Genomic DNA, 22,121 nt, shown 5'->3' on the forward strand with positions numbered 1-22,121 from the left:
CCCCACTGCGCATGACCGTACATGGCAGCCGCACAGCATAGTCTCCAATAGGCACTTCAGTGCGCATGTCCGCGGCGTAACCGCTATAGTCCAGCTGTATATATATATAAAAAAAAATCTTCTCCATGTCTCTTCAGGATATAGTAGTGCACATATCATAGCGCGTCCATGTAAGGTCCATAATCCAGGTGCAATTGCAGAGGAGTAACGCCACCAGGACCATATGTAAATGCCGACCATAAATGTCAAATGGATAGAGTAGGTATGTTGCCGGATATACTAATAAACAAGGTACTCAAAGGCATCCTCTTAATCCTTGGACCCTGTAATGATAGATTAGAAAAGAGAGTTCCGATCGCATAATCCTCACATATACAAAGCTATGGGTCACCATATGGATAGCGAAGCCTATTTCAATTGACCATAGGTATAGTGCATACAAAATATTTAATTAAACTCCTATTCTAACAAAAAACACTAACTCACCCCAAAGGGTCATAGAGAGTTTACATTTGAACAGAGGACAATTAGTACCAGGGATTCCCAGCCAGTCTCCCATACTGGTACTAGCCCAGCCTCAAGTTGCTTAGCATTTGCAATCTGCCAAGGGCAGGAACATTCAGCCTAGAGTGGCCATTTGCACATATTAACAATAGCACACCTCTTATCATAGAGAGGTGTGGGCATACCCGCTACCACATATAGTATGGGGAGATGGAGAAATGCAGTTATGGGAAATATTGAATCACATATCGCATACAATAATAAAAACAGTGGTTAAAAACAATACACCAATGAGGAACCACAATTAACCCAAAGGATGCTAGAGAAAAATACTCTGCTGGTACTCAATATTCATGCCCCTCGGAGATAACGTATCGAGTTCAAATATCCATTTTAACTTTTTTTTTTTCAAGAGAGAAACCCGATCCCCACCACGTCTGAGCACAGGAACATCATCTATAACTCTATATCTAAGCTGATTGACTGAGTGTCCCATATCATGGAAGTGCCTAGGTACCAGGAGTTCAACACGTCGAGTTCTTATAGTGCTTTTATGTTTGCTGATCCTAGCCCTGACCTCCATTGTGGTCTCCCCTACATAGTAGAGGCCACATGGACAGCTCAGAACATAGACCGCAAAACTACTTCTACAGGTATAGCGTTTCCGTATCTCATACTTCCTACCCGTATGGGGGTGATAAAAAGAAGCCCCCTTCACCATGTTATTACAACACGCACAATTCAGACAAGGAAAATTACCCAGGCTCGGACGACCAAACGTGGTCTGTAACTCCCTTTTCGAGCTGCCAATATCTGACACCACCAACTCATCCTTTAGATTTCTATTTCTCCTATAGGAGAGCAACGGAGGCAATTGGAACTCCTGAATGTTGGTATGACCACGACTCAATAGTGGCCAGTGTCTTCTTATAACACCTGAAATTTGGTTACTAAGACCATTGTACGTCGTAACGAACGAAATTCTCTTATCCGTTAGAGCTCTCACCCTGGGATCAAGGAGTTCAACACGTTCTTTAGATAAAGCTCTAGCCTTAAACCCAGCCAAATCAGTCCCAGGATACCCTCTTGCAAGGAATTTGAGGCACATCTCATCCAGTCTTTTATCCACTAGAGTATCATCTGAAACAATTCTTCTCACCCGAAGTAACTGGCTTTAGAGCTTTATCTAAAGAACGTGTTGAACTCCTTGATCCCAGGGTGAGAGCTCTAACGGATAAGAGGATTCCGTTCGTGAAGACATGGAGAGGATTTTTTTATATATATATATACAGCTGGACTATAGCGGTTACGCTGCGGACATGCGCACTGAAGTGCCTATTGGAGACTATGCTGTGCGGCTGCCATGTACGGTCATGCGCAGTGGGGGGGTTACCCGGACCTGCGCAGTACTGGGCGTTGGGAATATAGCGCTCATAAGTGGACTCCGTTGATGCACACAGAAGCCCTGGAGTGGGATGTTGGTGGGCGGATCTGCCGTTAGGACATGTGCAATGGTGGCGGGGGCCCGTGAGTCTGTGCGGGGATGGGCGCTGCATGTCAGGTACGGTGCGGTCACATGTGGCCGGTGCTGTTTTCTGATTGAGCAGAGCTTACCCTGGGCACACCTATGGAACCATGGCAACCACCGATGCATGTCTTCTATTGGATGGGGGGGTATGTTTACATCTATGTAGCCGGGAGTGTTTATATGTGATCTATGGAGTGTTTAATGATATGGAGAGCGATCAAGGAGGATTTTCCTGTGTATGGGGAGGTAGGTTACGGGTTGTTTCGCATTGTATACTGTTTTTATTGTTTTGTATAATGTTTATAATATTGTTGTTTTTTCTATGATGTCAGGCCACTCCCATTGGTTGTGCGTTAACCATGTGGGTGTGTCTAATGGTATAAAATGGTGGTTGAATTGGGATTGTACTGTGCTTGAAAAAGGTCCACGGACCGAAACGTCGCCGCAGGAGGCAGAATGAAGAAAGTTACTGTCTGTCACTTCCTGGTGTGGCGCTGTCCTTTTTATACTTCGTCCACATACAAGAAAAAATGAGGGCACTCTCCAATCTTCACAGGATTTGAAACTATATTAGGCAAATCTTCACATAAAACTCATGACCAGAGCTGGCAGCGCCGCGGATGGTGTGAGCAGGGGAGAGCTGGGCCCAGCTCTCCCCTGCTCACACCATCCGCGGCACTGCCAGCTCTGGTCATGAGTTTTATGTGAAGATTTGCCTAATAAAATTTCGAATCCTGTGAAGATTGGTGAGTGCCCTCATTTTTTCTTGTATGTGGACTATATTATATTCTGATTGAGAGGCGCACCCTAGTCAGGATTTCGGCAGCTGCAGTATTCAGAATCTGATGAGCACGTAACCGATACTGGTGGATATATTACCGTTGACGAGCAGTGCCACCCACTCCTTCTAAATATTTGGATTTTTTATACTTCGATTGGGGACTCTTTTGCTGGGACTTCGATTATGGATTATCTTCAAGTCAGACAGGTGAGGAACATGGTTGTTTATTATTTTTCTTCTTTTACAGGGGACATGGGCTTCATTGGATTAGGCATAAAGATGAGTATAACTGTGCTTTTTTGTTTCAAATAAAAGAGTATGTGTCATTATTTCAAATAAAGGATTTGATTCTGTCAGTGTTTTATAATCTAACTAGGGGGTTAGTTATGGGAGCATCTTATAGACGTCTTTCCATTACTAACCTCTATGATTGATGTCAGCAGCCATAAAACAGCTTACATCAACCCCTCAACTATTATTTCACTTGCCACAGTACCAGGGAAAGTGAAAAGAGCAAGACAAAGCACCATAATCGGCTCATCTAGTAAGGCTGGTTTCACACTTGCGTTTTTGTCTGCAGCGTTTTTTACCAAAAAAAGCATGCGTTTTTCCCCCCTATATTTAACATTGAAAACGCATGCGTTTTTTGGTGCACGCGTTTGCATGCGTTTATGAACACATGCGTTTTTTTACTGCATGCGTTCATTTTCTAAAATGCAACTTGTAGTATTTTTGAGGGGCGTTTTTTTGACCCAAAAAAACGCATGCGTTCACATGCGGTTTTTTGGGGACAAAAAATGCATTGGCGTCAATGGGGACGCATGCGTTTTTTTTACATGCGTTTGCATGCGTTTTTTTGACGCATGCGTTTTTTTGAACAATGGTTGAATAGACTGTAGATAAGGCTGTCTAGACACAGATAAGCCTCCCCCATAGCAGCAGAGTTATAAAAGGAAGGTTGGGGGAAGTTTCTGGTCACTTCTCATCAGACTCCAAAGAAGACAAGACCCTGCCCGGACGCATTGGTGGACAAGACGCTGAGAAATGTGAGTATATCATAGCCAATGCATTCATTTTCAATTTTTTTGGATCTACATGTCCTAATTTCTTCTATTTTTTTCTTTCAACACGCATCAGAATGTCTTCTACGGAGTCTTCGTCTGATGAGGAGTTCCAGCCACGCCAGTCAGAAGTGGATCACGTGAGCAAGGTAAGTTTTTTGTCCGTCAGCTTGGTAAGTATTGACTGTCACATCGACACATGAGACAATTTGATTTTTTTTATTTTATAGAGCACTTCAACTGAGGGACAGAGAGGTACTGAGCAGCAGAGTCAAGGTCCGGTGGGAAGACGGCAACGGGTATGTATACCAGGCAGACTGTCCTTATTGTAATATTCTTGATTCTTCCTTTCTGTACCCTTGATTTTCTTTAAATTTTTCTTTTATGATCCTTTTCTGAAAGTTGACTTTCATATTCCTGCCCTTTCTCATCTTCTTGTCTTTTTTTTTTCCCAATGTGATTGAGAAAACTTAAATGATTTTCTTTTACTTTTAGGTCTCACAACGGGACAACGACCGGATCGATAACGACTTCCTGATCACCCTGGTCCAGGAGCGAGTCCCGTTGTGGGACAGCCAAGATCCACAGCACGCCATCAATAGTGTTCTCCGTCATTTCTGGAGTGAGGTGGCCCAAGCGTTGTGGGATGGCTGGGAGAATTCCCCGCCACGGGTCCGTAATGCATTTGGTAAGTATTGCACGGCAGTGTGAAGCAACAGACCTTGGCCATGCTCTCTTGACTGTGTGTGATGAAAGAAACTTTTCGTAGTTTCTGTCATCACACACAGTCAAGAGAGCACGGCCAAAAGTCCTTTTTCTAACCATTATATTTTATTGTTATTTCACAGTGGACAAAGTAAGAACACGTTGGCGTTCCATGAAGGACCGCTTCGTGCAGAGAATCGTGCAGCAAGTGGTTCCGGAGAAAGGCACCGGCTGTACAAATATCACCGTGTGCTGGCCTTTCTGAGACCGGTCCTTCTCATGAGAACGTAAGTATTTCTCACAAGCTTCCGGTTCTATTGCATTGAGATAATCTGTCATTTTTAATTCCACAGGATGTACCGTCTTGTTATAGTTTGGTATTAATTTTCTGTTTTCTTTTTTCACAGCACACACTGCACGACTGTCTCAACAGGTTCTGGAGTGGTCCTTCAGCCGGCAGCCACGGACCCGTCCCAGCCATCCAGCAGCGCAGCACCAGGTGGGTCTTCCACACTCACTGGAGACCAGTGGGCTGGCCCATCAGGTCTTCCCCTTTCGCAGTCCTCTTTCGCTGCACCCATTTTTGCGGGCTCATCCCGGCAGCGACAGAGGGCTTCAGATAGGTCCCTCATGCCCGAGTTTTTGCACTTGAGCTCGGTTTTACACAAAGCTATCAAGGCTTTAGGTGACAGAATGGATGTGTGCCATAACCTCTTAGATTGCCGCATCCAGGATGTTGCCAAAAGCGTTGATCAAGTGAATGCCGACCTCCAGAAGCCAGCTCATCATTTTTTTAATCAAATCCAACAGGGCATGTCGGAACACCTTAGCCCTGATCTCCAGCTGAGTGTGATGCAGGCCTGCAATGTTGCTTTTGTGCAGGCTATGCAGCAGAGTCAGAGTCGTAATGTGGCGGCATATCCAACTGTGCCGTCACTGTCACTAGTAAACACCATTCCTACCTCTGCTGCATACCACTGCACGGCCACCTCTATTCCATCCACAGGTGTACTCCACTACAGCGCCATCACGATGACGAGTGCTGTTGGACATCCCACCGCCACCACCGTGACAACCGCTGCTCCGGCTTGGACCTCCTCCGCTGACACCACGATGACGCAGGACCCTGGCGTGGCTTATCGGCCTGGCCCCCTCCCGATGCAGCAGGACCCATCCATGTCCTATCGGACCGGCCCACCCCCGATGCAGCAGGACCGAGGCATTGCTTTCCAGCCAGGACACCCCCCGATGAAGCAGGACCCAGGCCAGTCGTATAGGACGGCCCACCCCCCCAAGCAGCAGGACCCAGGCATGGCGTATCGCACCGGCCCGCCCATTATGCAGCAGGACCAAGCCATAGCTTTCCGGGCAGGACCCACCCCGATGCAGCAGGACCCATCCATGGCTTTATGTTCCCCCCCACCAGCAATGCAGCAGGACACTGGTATGGGCTTTGTTTCCCCCCCCAACGATGCACCAGGATCCTGGGAGGGTTTTTGTTTCCCCCCCCAACGAGGCACCAGGACCCAGGCGGGACTTTCCCCCCCACTACAATGGTGTTGGACTCAGACATTGCCGAGCGCTCCACAATGGAGACGGACTGTGTAATTGTGGAGCCGGGTCCTGACGTGTCTCCCGCCCACACTTTACAACCTAGCCCAAGAAGACATCCCCAACCAGGAAAACCCAACGGAAAACAGGCAAAATGCATAAAAAACAAAAAACTTTGGTTATTCCTCCACCATCACCTACCGATGTGTCTCAACCTTCCAGTGTGTCTCAAGCCCCTCATGTTTTAAGCTCCATCCCCGAACTTCCAGACCCTTCCAGTTTTATTGCCCCTTCTCCTGCCACCTCTGCCTCCTCCACGGTGAGCCAGGCTTCAGTTCTGAATACCCCCCAGTTACGTCACTCAACCCCAAGCCGGCGCGATACAACCCGCCGCGGTACCAAAAAATAAGTTTGGTTATGTTTCCTCAAAAAAAAAAAAGTTTATTTGCAACAATTAGGTTTGGTTTATTGTGTCTTTCACCGCTCTCAATACACACCAAGAAACTTCGCCACACACTTATTCTTTTGGCCAAAACATATCTCCAGTAGTATAAAATACCAGACAACATCTATATGTGTTTCTTTAGTATACAGATATGAGTTGGCCAAAAAAATAGTAGTTATTTCCATACTCTTATTTTTTTAACTAGTGTAGTGTCACTGTACAAAGAGAAAATGGTGGAAATCAAGTTCAGAACTCAACTGAACCGGTCAGATGTCAAAATAGACACCTGACCTATTTAGTTGATTACTGACTTGTATATTCACCATATTCTATATAGCACATTATGTGACAATGTTTTACAAACTGATGGGACAATGGTTGGCACACGCTAACTATCTATGCTCACCTGGGCAGGTGTAAGAAATTTTGAATTCATGATCATGTATATGTTCATCATGAATTCATTATTTCTTACACTAGACTTGACGGGTATAGAGAGCGTGCCAGTCTTGACGCAATGACGTCAAGAAGATTACCAATAAATTTTTTAAAATTTGGTTGCATTATTATAAGTATGCGGCCCGTGTTTATATCATTCTTTGTAAACCAAAATATGGAGTGCAACTGAGGTCAATTATGATGAAAAAATAAAAATTATTACCTCATCAACTATCACCCACTCCTGGTTTTGGATTACAAATTATAATATACATATCTACTGCCCATCTTTGGTCAACCTTTGTTTAGAGAGGAAAAAGATAGGAGACATGGTGAACACAAAAAAGTTTATTAATTAGAAAAATTTATATCAGTATTTAATAATTGGTAAACATAAACATACAACAGGACATTTAAACAACATTGTCCTGCCATGAAACCCGTCCAATATCGGACACAAAATAGGCCGCAAATTGGTCCCGCATAAGACCAACGGCTGCAGTTGACCGCATCGGGTGATGCTGAAAATCAGGCAATGGGTGTGAAACTGGTTCATCAAGTTCAATGTGGGGTCGCTCCTTAGCCATTATATAATTGTGTAGAACCACACAGGCTTTGACCACCTCGTCCACTGTTTCCACTTTTAGATTGATGGCTGTTGCAAGAATGCGCCATTTAGCAACCAGAATGCCAAAGGCGCACTCTACGGTTCTTCTGGCCCTGGTCAGTCTGTAGCTGAATATTCTTCTAGTGTGGTTCAAGTCCCTACTAGAATATGGCTTCAGGAGATTTTCACACATCTGGAAGGCCTCATCCACAACTATAACAAATGGCAGCGGTGGGCCTTGAGTGTTGGGGAGAGGCTCTGGAGGGGGGAAATTAAAATTGTTGCCATACACCCGACGGCCCATATCCGAGCTCTTGAAGGTCTGGGAATCATTGCCACGGCCAAAACCTCCAATATCCACTGCGATGAAGCGACACTCCGCATCCGCTATTGCCATGAGCACCACCGAAAAATATTTTTTATAATTAAAAAACTCAGATCCGGTTCTGGCAGGTTTGACAATGCGGATGTGCTTTCCATCCACCGCCCCTAAACAGTTGGGAAAATCACACACGTTCAAAAATGTTTTTGAAATTTCCCGCCACATGTCCACGGTGGGTACGGGTATAAACTCCTCACGGAGTACATTCCATAACGCACGACAGGTGTCCACAACAATTCCGGAGAGGGTTGAGATTACAAGGCGGTATTGGAAGTGCAGGGAAGATAAACTCTCTCCTGTGGCAAGAAATCTAGAAGACAAAAAAACAAAAAAAACATTTAAATTCTGCTCGTTTAATGGTGTGTTTAAAAATAAGAAAAAGAAAAAAACAACATAAAATACATGTCATAACAAAAAATTTGGACTGTCATTGGTTTAGTTTTGAAACGTACCGTAATATCACTAACAGACGTTCCTCGGGTGGAATTGCTCTACGGAGCCATGTGTCCTGTCGCCTTATGGATCCTTCGACATGAGACAGTAAATCCCGGAAAGATTCCTGAGACATTCTCGTGTAATCCATGAATTTCTCCGGGTTGGCATTCAGCTCCGCATAGAGCGTGTGATATGCTCCACGGGTCTCACGCACTTCAATGATGGGGTGCCTCCAAAACCGCCGATGCTGTCTCCTTCTCCATCTTTGGCGGTTTCGGTCTTGCTCCCAAGCAAAAACACAGGCAAGGAAAATTTTGAAGCTGAACTCCAGTTTGAAATAAAAGCTCTCCATTGAAAGATCCATCATGACACCGGAAACAGTAGCAAGCTGTGAACATTTCGGTACCCCTAGGGTCAATATATTGAGAGAAAATCATATACGCCCTCTCTATTCCCATTGGTTGTGTCTGGTGACCTTTTTTTTGGTATTTTTTTGTTTTCTGAAAATTGCTCAAAAAAACGCAAACGCATGCAAAAACGCATGTAAACGCGTGTAAACGCTGTGTTTTTTTGACGCATGCGTTAAACGCGTGCGTCAAAAAAACGCAGCGTTTACATGCGTTTTTGCACCATGAGTTTTTTTTTTAAAACGCATGCGTTCAAAAACGCAAGTGTGAAACCAGCCTAAATGCACCTTTTTTTTAGGGCTGCTGCGGACTGCTATTTTCAGGCTGGGAGGGGCCAATATAGATGGCACCTTACCATTTTGAGTATTTCAGCCCCCAGCTGTCTGTTTTTGCTTGGCTGGTTCTTAAAAATGGGAGAGAACCCAAGCTGTTTTTTTAAATTATTTATTTAAGCAATTGTTGATAACCAACTATGATAAAGCTAACAGCAGAGGGTTGCAGCCAGCAGCTGTCAATTTTACCTGGGTATCAAAAATACCAAAGAACCCACATCATTTTTTTTTATTGATTTACAAAACAGGTGGCAGCTGATGAATACTCACATCAGTGGTGCCTGCTCTCACTGTATCAGCAACAGCAGGCATACTCTGATAAGAGTAGTACTCATTCATCAGGCTACACCTGTGGTAACCTTTTTACCGCCAGTCACATTTGCTGGCTCATGCTGTCATCAGCTCTCTGACTGGCAGTAATGATTTTACCACCTATCAGAGCCCATGTTTGCCGTACTGTCACACAGATAACAGCATGACAAAGAACGAATGTTCGGGCACCTGAATGGGGTCCATGTTTGGGTTCGGGTACTGTTTTGGTACCTGAAACTGTTTTAGATATTAGGTCGAACCCGCAGAATTCGATCATCTCTAGTTACAGTGGGGCAAAAAAGTATTTAGTCAGTCAGCAATAGTGCAAGTTCCACCACTTAAAAAGATGAGAGGCGTCTGTAATTTACATCATAGGTAGAACTCAACTATGGGAGACAAACTGAGAAAAAAAAATCCAGAAAATCACATTGTCTATTTTTTTAACAATTTATTTGCATATTATGGTGGAAAATAAGTATTTGGTCAGAAACAAACAATCAAGATTTCTTGCTCTCACAGACCTGTAACTTCTTCTTTAAGAGTCTCCTATTTCCTCCACTCATTACCTGTAGTAATGGCACCTGTTTAAACTTGTTATCAGTATAAAAAGACACCTGTGCACACCCTCAAACAGTCTGACTCCAAACTCCACTATGGTGAAGACCAAAGAGCTGTCAAAGGACACCAGAAACAAAATTGTAGCCCTGCACCAGGCTGGGAAGACTGAATCTGCAATAGCCAACCAGCTTGGAGTGAAGAAATCAACAGTGGGAGCAATAATTAGAAAATGGAAGACATACAAGACCACTGATAATCTCCCTCGATCTGGGGCTCCACGCAAAATCCCACCCCGTGGGGTCAGAATGATCACAAGAACGGTGAGCAAAAATCCCAGAACCACGCGGGGGGACCTAGTGAATGAACTGCAGAGAGCTGGGACCAATGTAACAAGGCCTACCATAAGTAACACACTATGCCACCATGGATTCAGATCCTGCAGTGCCAGACGTGTCCCACTGCTTAAGCCAGTACATGTCCGGGCCCGTCTGAAGTTTGCTAGAGAGCATTTGGATGATCCAGAGGAGTTTTGGGAGAATGTCCTATGGTCTGATGAAACCAAACTGGAACTGTTTGGTAGAAACACAACTTGTCGTGTTTGGAGGAAAAAGAATACTGAGTTGCATCCATCAAACACCATACCTACTGTAAAGCATGATGGTGGAAACATCATGCTTTGGGGCTGTTTCTCTGCAAAGGGGCCAGGACGACTGATCCGGGTACATGAAAGAATGAATGGGGCCATGTATCGTGAGATTTTGAGTGCAAACCTCCTTCCATCAGCAAGGGCATTGAAGATGAAACGTGGCTGGGTCTTTCAACATGACAATGATCCAAAGCACACCGCCAGGGCAACGAAGGAGTGGCTTCGTAAGAAGCATTTCAAGGTCCTGGAGTGGCCTAGCCAGTCTCCAGATCTCAACCCTATAGAAAACCTTTGGAGGGAGTTGAAAGTCCGTGTTGCCAAGCGAAAAGCCAAAAACATCACTGCTCTAGAGGAGATCTGCATGGAGGAATGGGCCAACATACCAACAACAGTGTGTGGCAACCTTGTGAAGACTTACAGAAAACGTTTGACCTCTGTCATTGCCAACAAAGGATATATTACAAAGTATTGAGATGAAATTTTGTTTCTGACCAAATACTTATTTTCCACCATAATATGCAAATAAATTGTTAAAAAAACAGACAATGTGATTTTCTGGATTTTTTTTTCTCAGTTTGTCTCCCATAGTTGGGGTCTACCTATGATGTAAATTACAGACGCCTCTCATCTTTTTAAGTGGTGGAACTTGCACTACTGCTGACTGACTAAATACTTTTTTGCCCCACTGTATATGTGCATGTAGCATTATTTAAACACAAATCCAGCAAAACCTTTACATGGCCAGTCCATTCCTCTGTTAGTGAGAAAGCATTTGAACTGATATGCAATTGAGACTGTAGATCTGAAGCCTCTGTAGATCTATTTCACATCCAGTGCACTTCCTCTTCTTTGATTGATGGCTTTTTTGCTGAATCACAAAGTATAGAATCTATCAGTCTGGTAGGAGGAGGGGGAGCTTGGTGGGCAATAGAACTGGAGAGGTTTCAGACCTACACCCTTGATTGCATATCAATTCAAATTCTGGTTTTAAGGATGAATGGACTTACCAATTACAGGTATTGTTGGACTTGTCTTTGAAAGAACTACATACACATACATGGTTTGAGATGAGAAATCGTATTCACAGATTTTCTTTGAAAGCTTTTTTTTTCCTATACGGGACATACCACAGATGATTACTGCTGAGCATATGAATAGGACATTTTGGGGATTAGCTTCTAATTGGAGACTGGTGAACAAAGGAGTTTTCTACCTAAAAGGAACAATGATTTTCAAAATGTGTATCATCGACATTAAAGTTACATTCAGTTTCTTTTATGTATTACACATGAACAATTTTGTGATATCTCCTGTTTTTCGAGAGCAGATTTTCCTGAAGATTGATAGGTCAGACCAGCAGCATGGTTGCGTTGCGGGCAGAAATTGATCACTCACTCATGCTAGTAACACTATACCCCAATCTGACCAGCTTCATTGCATCACTTACAGGCTCTAAAGCATAGAGTCTTCTCGAAATTCGCACTCCTTATCAAGGTAATTGGCCAATATGAGACTGAAGGGTGACCGGTAACCTAGCTAACAAGCTGTAAAGCAGAGAATTAAAAATCCCTCCATTCTTGAGTATCGAGAGGATTTTTAAGAAGAGATTAATTGAAAGGCCATTTGTTTTTATAATCACTTAGCAATTGTAACCATTTAAGAACTTGAGAAATTTTTCACCAATGGCTGCATATTAAATCAAATATTGTTTTGCATAAATCTAAATAAAACATTATGTAATGTATAAGATTTTAATTCTCCTACAACGGAATCTACGTACTGCCTCAGATTGAGCTACTATAAGAAAACATTGAGCTATTACAAGAAACACAGTTTGATGAATAAATCTAGATGTGAGGAATCAGAGCTCACAATAGGGCAATAACCCTATTGAGGGTGATTTGGTAAGTGCTGGTTACGCTCATCTGGTGGCATTGTGACATATGCAACTCCTATGTAACTATAAAGAAAAACAGCTTCTGCTACTGGTGGATAAGTCCTTCAGGAAATATTGGATCCAGTTGGATGAAACATATGAGCTATGCTGCTTGAGTAAACTGGTTCTTCAAAAATGGTGATGATAGAAAGGGTTTTTTATTCATAACACATCTCAACGCCCCAATGGCGTCACTTTATCTGGTGAGAAAAATAAATGTGATATAAGAAGTTTAGTTTGAAAGAGATAGCATTCCACAAGACCCCAATGTCAAATTAATTAGACCAATGGTCTTAGATAGTTCCACAAATTTGGGTCTCTCTTCTCCACTTCAACCTTGCCATGCTAAGGCTATACTTAACAACTTTAAGTGCTAATATGGATTAAGTGTTACCATTTTCCATTTCACAGGTATTTGCCCCTAAACAGTTTGACATTGTCAGTCCTGGTAGCATTAAACTATGTCAGAACAAATCTATTGACAATGGGAATGGAAAGGTTCAGATGCCAATTGGGTCTTGTATACACAGAGGCATTTTGTATACTGCTAAAGTTTATTAATGGCCACTGAGGTATACTGTTCAGGCCATTAATTGACTAGATACAAAACTCCCAGATACATATTGTGAGTGCACGAGGTCTTGTAGTAAATACGCCAAAAGACCCCGACCTCACCAAATCAGCTCAAAACAAACCATACCAAAAGGAGAGCAATTCAGAGCAATGATTTATAAAACAAACTTTAATTGCCATAAATAATACAAAAACATATATCAAAATATTACATTATCTAATGACTAGAGCACAGGATGAATGTCCCAGGAATGCTGGAAAAGCGCCCATCCCCCCACTCCCCCAGATGTAAATACCCTTGTAATGGTATGCATAAGAAAAAGCACCTACACTATCCAACCAAGGTCACCCCAAAGCAGTGGGATTCTATATTAATGCCATTAAGTATGGTGGTGGAAAAAGGGTGCTAGCACTTACCACTACACAGAGGTAGGGGGGGGCGGTCGGGCGATGGTCCCCAACGCACGTTTTGTGGCCACCAGTGCCACTTCCTCAGGGGGATAACCATGTACTGCCTAACAGGACCTTAAAATAGCCCTTGGCCCCGGTCACATGGTACACAGCAGCCAATCACAGTGGCCGATATATTTCTATTACCACCCTGTACATTTTTGATGTCGTAGAGATGTTCCCTCGTACGTGTTTTAAGCTTCCTAGTAGTGCACCCTACGTATGATAACTTACAATCTGTACAATTAATTTTATATACCACATTGGCATGATTGCAGTTGATGTACTGTTTTATATTGAATTCCATTGTGCTTTCCATATTTTGGAACACTTTAGATACAAGGGCATGTTTACATGTACTGCAGTTATTTGTGCCGCATCTGAAAAAACCTGGGTAATTGAGCCATGTTTTCAGACCCTTGTCAGGGCGAAATATATTAGATGCCACTTGATTCCCAATGGTAGGAGCCCTTCTAGATACTACATTAATGCCCGCACTTAATATATCATATAACTGATCATCTTCGTATAGGATGGGTAAGTATCTATGAATAATGTCATTGATTTTTCCATATTGTGGGCTATATTGAAAACAAATGTATGGTTTGTTCTCCCTATTTTGATTAATATTTCCATAAGTTGTAATTAATTCCTTTCGATCTTTTTTTTCCCACAATTTTTTTCGCCCGATTTATTGTCCATTGGGGATATTTGCGATTTTTAAGTTTTCTCTCTATTTGTTCATATTCTCCTATAAGATCCCCCTCTACACTACAGTTTCTTTTTATTCTAGTGAATTCGCCCACTGGGATAGCCTTTATAGTATGTTTATTATGGCTACTATTAGCATGAAGGATAGTATTTCCTCTGATCGGTTTGTGGTATGCTTTAGTAATGATATGTATATGTATATTTTCATTAAAAGGTGCAAGATTGATGTCATTTTCTTGCTGGGTGGAAAACACCTGTGCTGCCTTTCATAGTCTTTCTCTGGATAAATCTGTAGCCATGCTACTATAGGAGGTGATAAAAAGCTTCTCAACCTATCATCTAAAAAACTTACGGTGGAGCAGACCCAGGTTTTATCCTTGGGTCTAAATTTTGTTCCGGATCGAAATTTTGATCTATTTACGACTATTATGGATACTAACAAATTTATCAGAAATTTAACTATAAAAAAACATTTCTTATGTGGAGATTATGATGGGGAGCATCAAACTCAGGAAGAAACTATCTCCCAACCGACAGTGGAAAATGAATTTATTAATATGGACTTTAGGGAACAAGTATCCTTGGTCACATTACAAGATCTAAGTTCCAATGGGGAGGTAGAATTAGATAAAGTTAATTGCTCCCGGAATTTCCACACTAAAAATCCTTACTACTACCCAGTGCATAGGAGATCAGAATGTATGGATCGGTTTCAAGAGGGAGTAGAAAAAGAACTGAGACAATTATATAACAACTGTAATAAGATTGGCGAGAATAACCATAGAAATATATCTAGAAAACTCCAAAGTGCAATCAAGGAACTTAAAGACATGACAGAGCTTACGATTAAAATGTCAGATAAGGGAGGGGTGGTAGTGGTGCTAAATACTAGTGATTACCAGGCTAAAATGTTGGAAATGTTGTCTGACCAAAATACATACAAAAAATTAAAGTGCAATCCTTCGCAAGTAATTATAAGTAAAAGAGATAAAATTATTATGGAGGGACATAGTTTGGCAATAATAGACAATAAACAAAAGGAATATCTGATGACAATGGATTCAGTTCTTCCAATTATTTATGGGGTACCCAAAATTCATAAGACAGAAGGGATCCCCCCCATGCGTCCCATAGTATCCGGTATTGGATCCTGCAATGAAAGACTATGCCAATGGGTAGATTCCCTTCTCCAACCCCTAGTGAAACGCAATCCTGGGTATATTAGGGACTCCAAAGAAGTCCTACGAATTATGGATAACAAAATATGGAAGGACAATTACTCCTGGCTGTGTTGTGACGTTATATCACTCTATACGAGTATTCCACATAGCCTAGCCCTAAAAGCAATTCAATACCATCTCGCTAAATTTAGCAACTACTCAGAGGATTTAGTCCAATATATGTTAGGGGTTATCCAATATTTGATAACCAATAATTTCTTTCTTTTTGATGGCCAATTTTTTGTTCAATTAACGGGAGTACCTATGGGTGCCAAATATTCACCCTCCCTCGCAAATCTTGTGATGTCGTTTTGGGAAATGGAATACATTTTTTCGGCATCCAATCTGTTTTTGGATCAGGTGGAGTGGTATGGCAGATACATAGATGACACCCTCATTATTTGGGGGGGTGATGTATCTGCCATACCACACTTTATAGATTACCTCAACGACAACACATATAACATTAAATTTACCCACAAGTGGGATGGAGTTGGTGTTTCATTTTTGGATTTGGAATTGACGGGTCAAATTGGCAAACATATCATTACTAAAACATACCACAAACCGATCAGAGGAAATACTATCCTTCATGCTAATAGTAGCCATAATAAACATACTATAAAGGCTATCCCAGTGGGCGAATTCACTAGAATAAAAAGAAACTGTAGTGTAGAGGGGGATCTTATAGGAGAATATGAACAAATAGAGAGAAAACTTAAAAATCGCAAATATCCCCAATGGACAATAAATCGGGCGAAAAAAAATTGTGGAAAAAAAAGATCGAAAGGAATTAATTACAACTTATGGAAATATAAATCAAAATAGGGAGAACAAACCATATATTTGTTTTCAATATAGCCCACAATATGGAAAAATCAAAGACATTATTCATAGATACTTACCCATCCTATACGAAGATGATCAGTTATATGATATATTAAGTGCGGGCATTAATGTAGTATCTAGAAGGGCTCCTACCATTGGGAATCAAGTGGCATCTAATATATTTCGCCCTGACAAGGGTCTGAAAACATGGCTCAATTACCCAGGTTTTTTCAGATGCGGCACAAATAACTGCAGTACATGTAAACATGCCCTTGTATCTAAAGTGTTCCAAAATATGGAAAGCACAATGGAATTCAATATAAAACAGTACATCAACTGCAATCATGCCAATGTGGTATATAAAATTAATTGTACAGATTGTAAGTTATCATACGTAGGGTGCACTACTAGGAAGCTTAAAACACGTACGAGGGAACATCTCTACGACATCAAAAATGTACAGGGTGGTAATAGAAATATATCGGCAGCATCTAGTCATTTTGTGATCCATCATAGTCGCAGCATTGCTAGTTTCCAAATTCAGGGAATAGAAAAAGTTTATGTTCCTCCGCGGGGTGGAGACGCCAGGAGGCGGCTTTTAACGCGAGAGGCTTTCTGGATATTCCATTTAAATACCCGATCACCGATGGGGTTAAATAAGCGGAATGAAACAATGTTACATTATTGTTAGATAGGAGGTGATATAGTTTTACTATATATCTATTTTAGATTTTTTGAATGATTTTACTTAATAGGACCTGGAATAGTGTCATGTGACCTATTAGGATAACCTGATTGGAGGAGTCTCCCTATATAGGATAATTTTACCAGACCAGGATATGGCTGTGAAAAAGATCTCCGGATCGAAACGCGTTGCCGTTTAGCCTTTTTAGCTACAGGGGCTTCATACCGGAGGGAGCCAGTATGACTTACCCATGCGTGTAACTTTTATCGTTTGGATATCAATAAATGTCACGTTTTAAGGAGCTGGATCTCATTTACCTTTTCTCCTGTTAGGCAGTACATGGTTATCCCCCTGAGGAAGTGGCACTGGTGGCCACGAAACGTGCGTTGGGGACCATCGCCCGACCGCCCCCCCCCCCCCTACCTCTGTGTAGTGGTAAGTGCTAGCACCCTTTTTCCACCACCATACTTAATGGCATTACTATAGAATCCCACTGCTTTGGGGTGACCTTGGTTGGATAGTGTAGGTGCTTTTTCTTATGCATACCATTACAAGGGTATTTACATCTGGGGGAGTGGGGAATGGGCGCTTTTCCAGCATCCCTGGGACATTCATCCTGTGCTCTAGTCATTAGATAATGTAATATTTTGATATATGTTTTTGTATTATTTATGGCAATTAAAGTTTGTTTTATAAATCATTGCTCTGAATTGCTCTCCTTTTGGTATCATTAATTGACTGGGCCTGCCATATTTAATAGACAGTAATGTGATCCCTAAAAGACAAGTAGGACCAATGTAGTTGGAAGGAACAGGGCAGGGAGGACAGGAGTAGGAAGCACAAGGGTAGGTGCAAATACTGTAGAGTGGTGACCCTCCAACATTATTAGACTTAAGCAATGTGTCTTACTATTTTGTGCAACTCCCAACTCATCCTACAGAGATGTCAAAAAATCCTTTAATGTTGACAAGTTATTAGCAAGACATATACAGACATTTTTACTATCTTTTATCTGCCAAGATCAAAAGGGATGTGTTTTAGATAAATGAGGAAGAATACTTACAGGTTAATCAGCATGACTGAATATGCATGACAGCAACCATCCACCTTAATTAGTCTTATCACGGCTGCAAGGAAGACTTTTGATAGAGTGGATTGGCTGTAAAGGGGACTCTTTGCACAGGCTGATTTCCCACACAATTCATAGCTTTTATTATCTACTTCCCACTAAGTGTCAGAATGAAAGTAGACTGAACATTTTCATGCAGTTTTGACATTTATTGTAGGAAAAGACAGGGATGTGTCCTCACATCATCCGTATCTGTAATTGTGATGTATTGGACAAGCGACAACGGTTACTAATTTCTAAATAGAGATACAACGCATCTTAGTAATTGCAGATAATCTATTAATTGTAATCTTTATCCTAAAAAGTCATTTCACAAATGATGACTTTTATTTAATACTAGCTGAAGAGCCCGGCGTTGCCTGGGCATAGTAAATATCTGTGGTTAGTTATAGCACCCCACTTCTCTTATTTTCCCATCACGCCTCTCATTTTCCCAATCACAGCTTTCATTTTCCCCCTCACATCTCTCATTTTCTCCCTCACACCTCTCATTTTCTCCCTCACTCCTCTCATTCCCCCCTAAAACTTGTCATTTCATCCTCACATCTGTCATTTTCTGATCACTCCACTATTTTTCCTCACTCCTCTCATTTTGCACTCACACCTTTTCATTTTCACCTCACACCTCTCATTTTCACCTCATCACCTCAGTATATACATGTTTGTCATCTCCCTTATATATAGTATACATCTGTATGTCATCTCCTGTATATAGTATATACCTGTATGTCATCTCCCCTGTATACAGTATATACCTGCTGTGTGTCATCTCCCCTATATATAGTACATACCTGAATGTCATCTCCTTCTATATATAGTATATACCTGTATGTCATCTCCTCCTGTATATAGTATATACCTGTGTGTCATCTCCCCCGTATATAGTATATATCTGAGTGTCATCTCCTCCTGCATATAGTATATACCTGCATGTCATCTTCTATATATAGCATATACCTGTATGTCATCTCCTCCTGTATATAGTATATACCTGTGTGTCATCTCCCCTGTATATAGTATATATCTGAGTGTCATCTCCTCCTGCATATAGTATATACCTGCATGTCATCTTCTATATATAGCATATACCTGTATGTCATCTCCTCCTGTATATAGTATATACCTGTATGTCATCTCCTCCTGTATATATATGTACCTATATGTCATCGCCTCCTCTATATAGTATATACCTGTGTGTCATCTCTCCTGTATATAGTATATATCTGTCTGTCATCTCCCCTGTATATAGTATATACCTGTGTGTCATCTCCTCCTGTATTAGACCTCGTTCACATGTTATTTGCTCAGTATTTTTACCTCAGTATTTGTAAGCTAAATTGGCAGCCTGATAAAATACCAGCCAACAGGAAGCCCTCCACCTGGCAGTATATATTAGCTCACACATACACATAATAGACAGGTCATGTGGCTGACAGCTGCCGTATTTCCTATATGGTGCAATTGTTGTAGTTTGTCTGCTTATTAATCAGATTTTTATTTTTGAAGGATAATACCAGACTTGTGTGTGTTTTAGGGCGAGTTTCGTTTGTCAAGTTGTGTGTGTTGAGTTGCGTGTGGCGACATGCATGTAGCGACTTTTGTGAGATGAGTTTTGTGTAGCAACATGCGTGTAGCAACTTTTTTGTGTCGAGTTGCATGTGACAGGTAAGTGTAGCAAGTTGTGTGCAGCAAGTTTTGCGCATGGCGAGTTTTGCGCGTTGCGAGTATTATGTGTGGTGCCTTTTGAGTATGTGCAAGTTTTGTGTGAGGCAACTTTTGCATGTGTTGCAACTTTTGTGCATGTGGCAATTTTTCCGCGTGTGCAAGTTTTGCGTGTGGCGAGTTTTTCATGAGGAGAATTTTGCACTTGTGGCGAGTTTTGCAAGAGCCTAGTTTTTGCATGTGGCGAGTTCTGCGCGTGGCGAGTTTTGAGTGGCGACTTTTGTGTTTTGACTTTTATGTGGCGAGGTTGGTGTATTTGTGGTGAAATGTGTGCTGAGGGTAATATGTGTTCAAGCACGTGGTAGTGTGTGGCGCATTTTGTGTGTGTTCATATCCCCGTGTGTGGTGAGTATCCCATGTCGAGGCCCCACCTTAGCAACTGTACGGTATATACTCTTTGGCACCATGGCTCTCACTCTTTAAGTCCCCCTTGTTCACATCTGGCAGCTGTCAATTTGCCTCCTACACTTTTCCTTTCATTTTTTCCCATTATGTAGATAGGGGCAAAATTGCTTGGTGAATTGGAAAGCGCGGGGTTAAAATTTCACCTCACAACGAAGCCTATGACGCTCTCAGGGTCCCGACGTGTGACTGTGCAAAATTTTGTTTCTGTAGCTGCGACGCCTCCAACACTTTTCCTTTCACTTTTTTCCCCATTATGTAGATAGGGGCAAAATTGTTTGGTGAATTGGAAAGCGCGGGGTTAATATTTCACCTCACAACATAGCCTATGACGCTCTCAGGATCCCGACGTGTGACTGTGCAAAATTTTGTTGCTGTAGCTGCGACGCTTCCAACACTTTTCCTTTCACTTTTTCCCCATTATGTAGATAGGGGCAAAATTGTTTGGTGAATTGGAACGCGCGGGGTTAAAATTTCACCTCACAACGAAGCCTATGACGCTCTCAGGGTCCCGACGTGTGACTGTGCAAAATTTTGTTTCTGTAGCTGCGACGCCTCCAACACTTTTCCTTTCACTTTTTTCCCCATTATGTAGATAGGGGCAAAATTGTTTGGTGAATTGGAAAGCGCGGGGTTAATATTTCACCTCACAACATAGCCTATGACGCTCTCGGGGTCCAGACGTGTGACTGTGCAAAATTTTGTGGCTGTAGCTGCGACGCTTCCAACACTTTTCCTTTCACTTTTTTCCCCATTATGTAGATAGGGGCAAAATTGTTTGGTGAATTGGAAAGCGCAGGGTTAAAATTTCGCCTCACAACATAGCCTATGACGCTCTCGGGGTCCAGACGTGTGACTGTGCAAAATTTTGTGGCTGTAGCTGCGACGCCTCCAACACTTTTCCTTTCACTTTTTCCCCATTATGTAGATAGGGGCAAAATTGTTTGGTGAATTGGAACGCGCGGGGTTAAAATTTCACCTCACAACATAGCCTATGACGCTCTCGGGGTCCAGACGTGTGACTGTGCAAAATTTTGTTTCTGTAGCTGCGACGCCTCCAACACTTTTCCTTTCACTTTTTTCCCCATTATGTAGATAGGGGCAAAATTGTTTGGTGAATTGGAAAGCGCGGGGTTAAAATTTTGCTTCACAATATAGCCTATGACGCTCTCGGGGTCCAGACGTGTGACTGTGCAAAATTTTGTGGCTGTAGCTGCGATGGTGCAGATGCCAATCCCGGACATACACACATACACACACACACACACACACACATACACACATTCAGCTTTATATAGTACATTTACAGCAAATTCTCTACCTTTAAAGTAAATTTTAATAAATTAACAATATGTAAAATGAACAAACCGGTATCTGAGGAGGTTAAGAAGGTATATTCTAACATGTAGTTGTCCCAATTTTTTTTCCCTTCCCTATATCATGACCATTATTTTCATCTTCTGAACTGACTATATGGTACTAGATTGGGATGAACAGATTGATCTGCAAAGGATAAGCTCTTATAGTCAGCAGGGTCCTTTTTCTTTCTCTCCTGAAAAGTATAAGCTTTTATGGTCAGGAGGGTCTTATCTTTCTCACTTGTAAAGTGTAAGCTGATATGGTCATTCAGATTCTCTCTTTCTTTCATCTTTCCCCATGTTTATTTTCTGAGAAATGACCTGATTTCCAGTAATGAGTTTCTTCCATTTTTTTTCCATCAATCAAACTGCTGTGGAAAACTCAGTGAAGTCGGTAATATAGGATTTCAAAAGA

This window comes from Ranitomeya imitator, chromosome 6 (genome assembly GCF_032444005.1).
Source record: "Ranitomeya imitator isolate aRanImi1 chromosome 6, aRanImi1.pri, whole genome shotgun sequence".
Classification (NCBI taxonomy): Eukaryota; Metazoa; Chordata; class Amphibia; order Anura; family Dendrobatidae; genus Ranitomeya; species Ranitomeya imitator.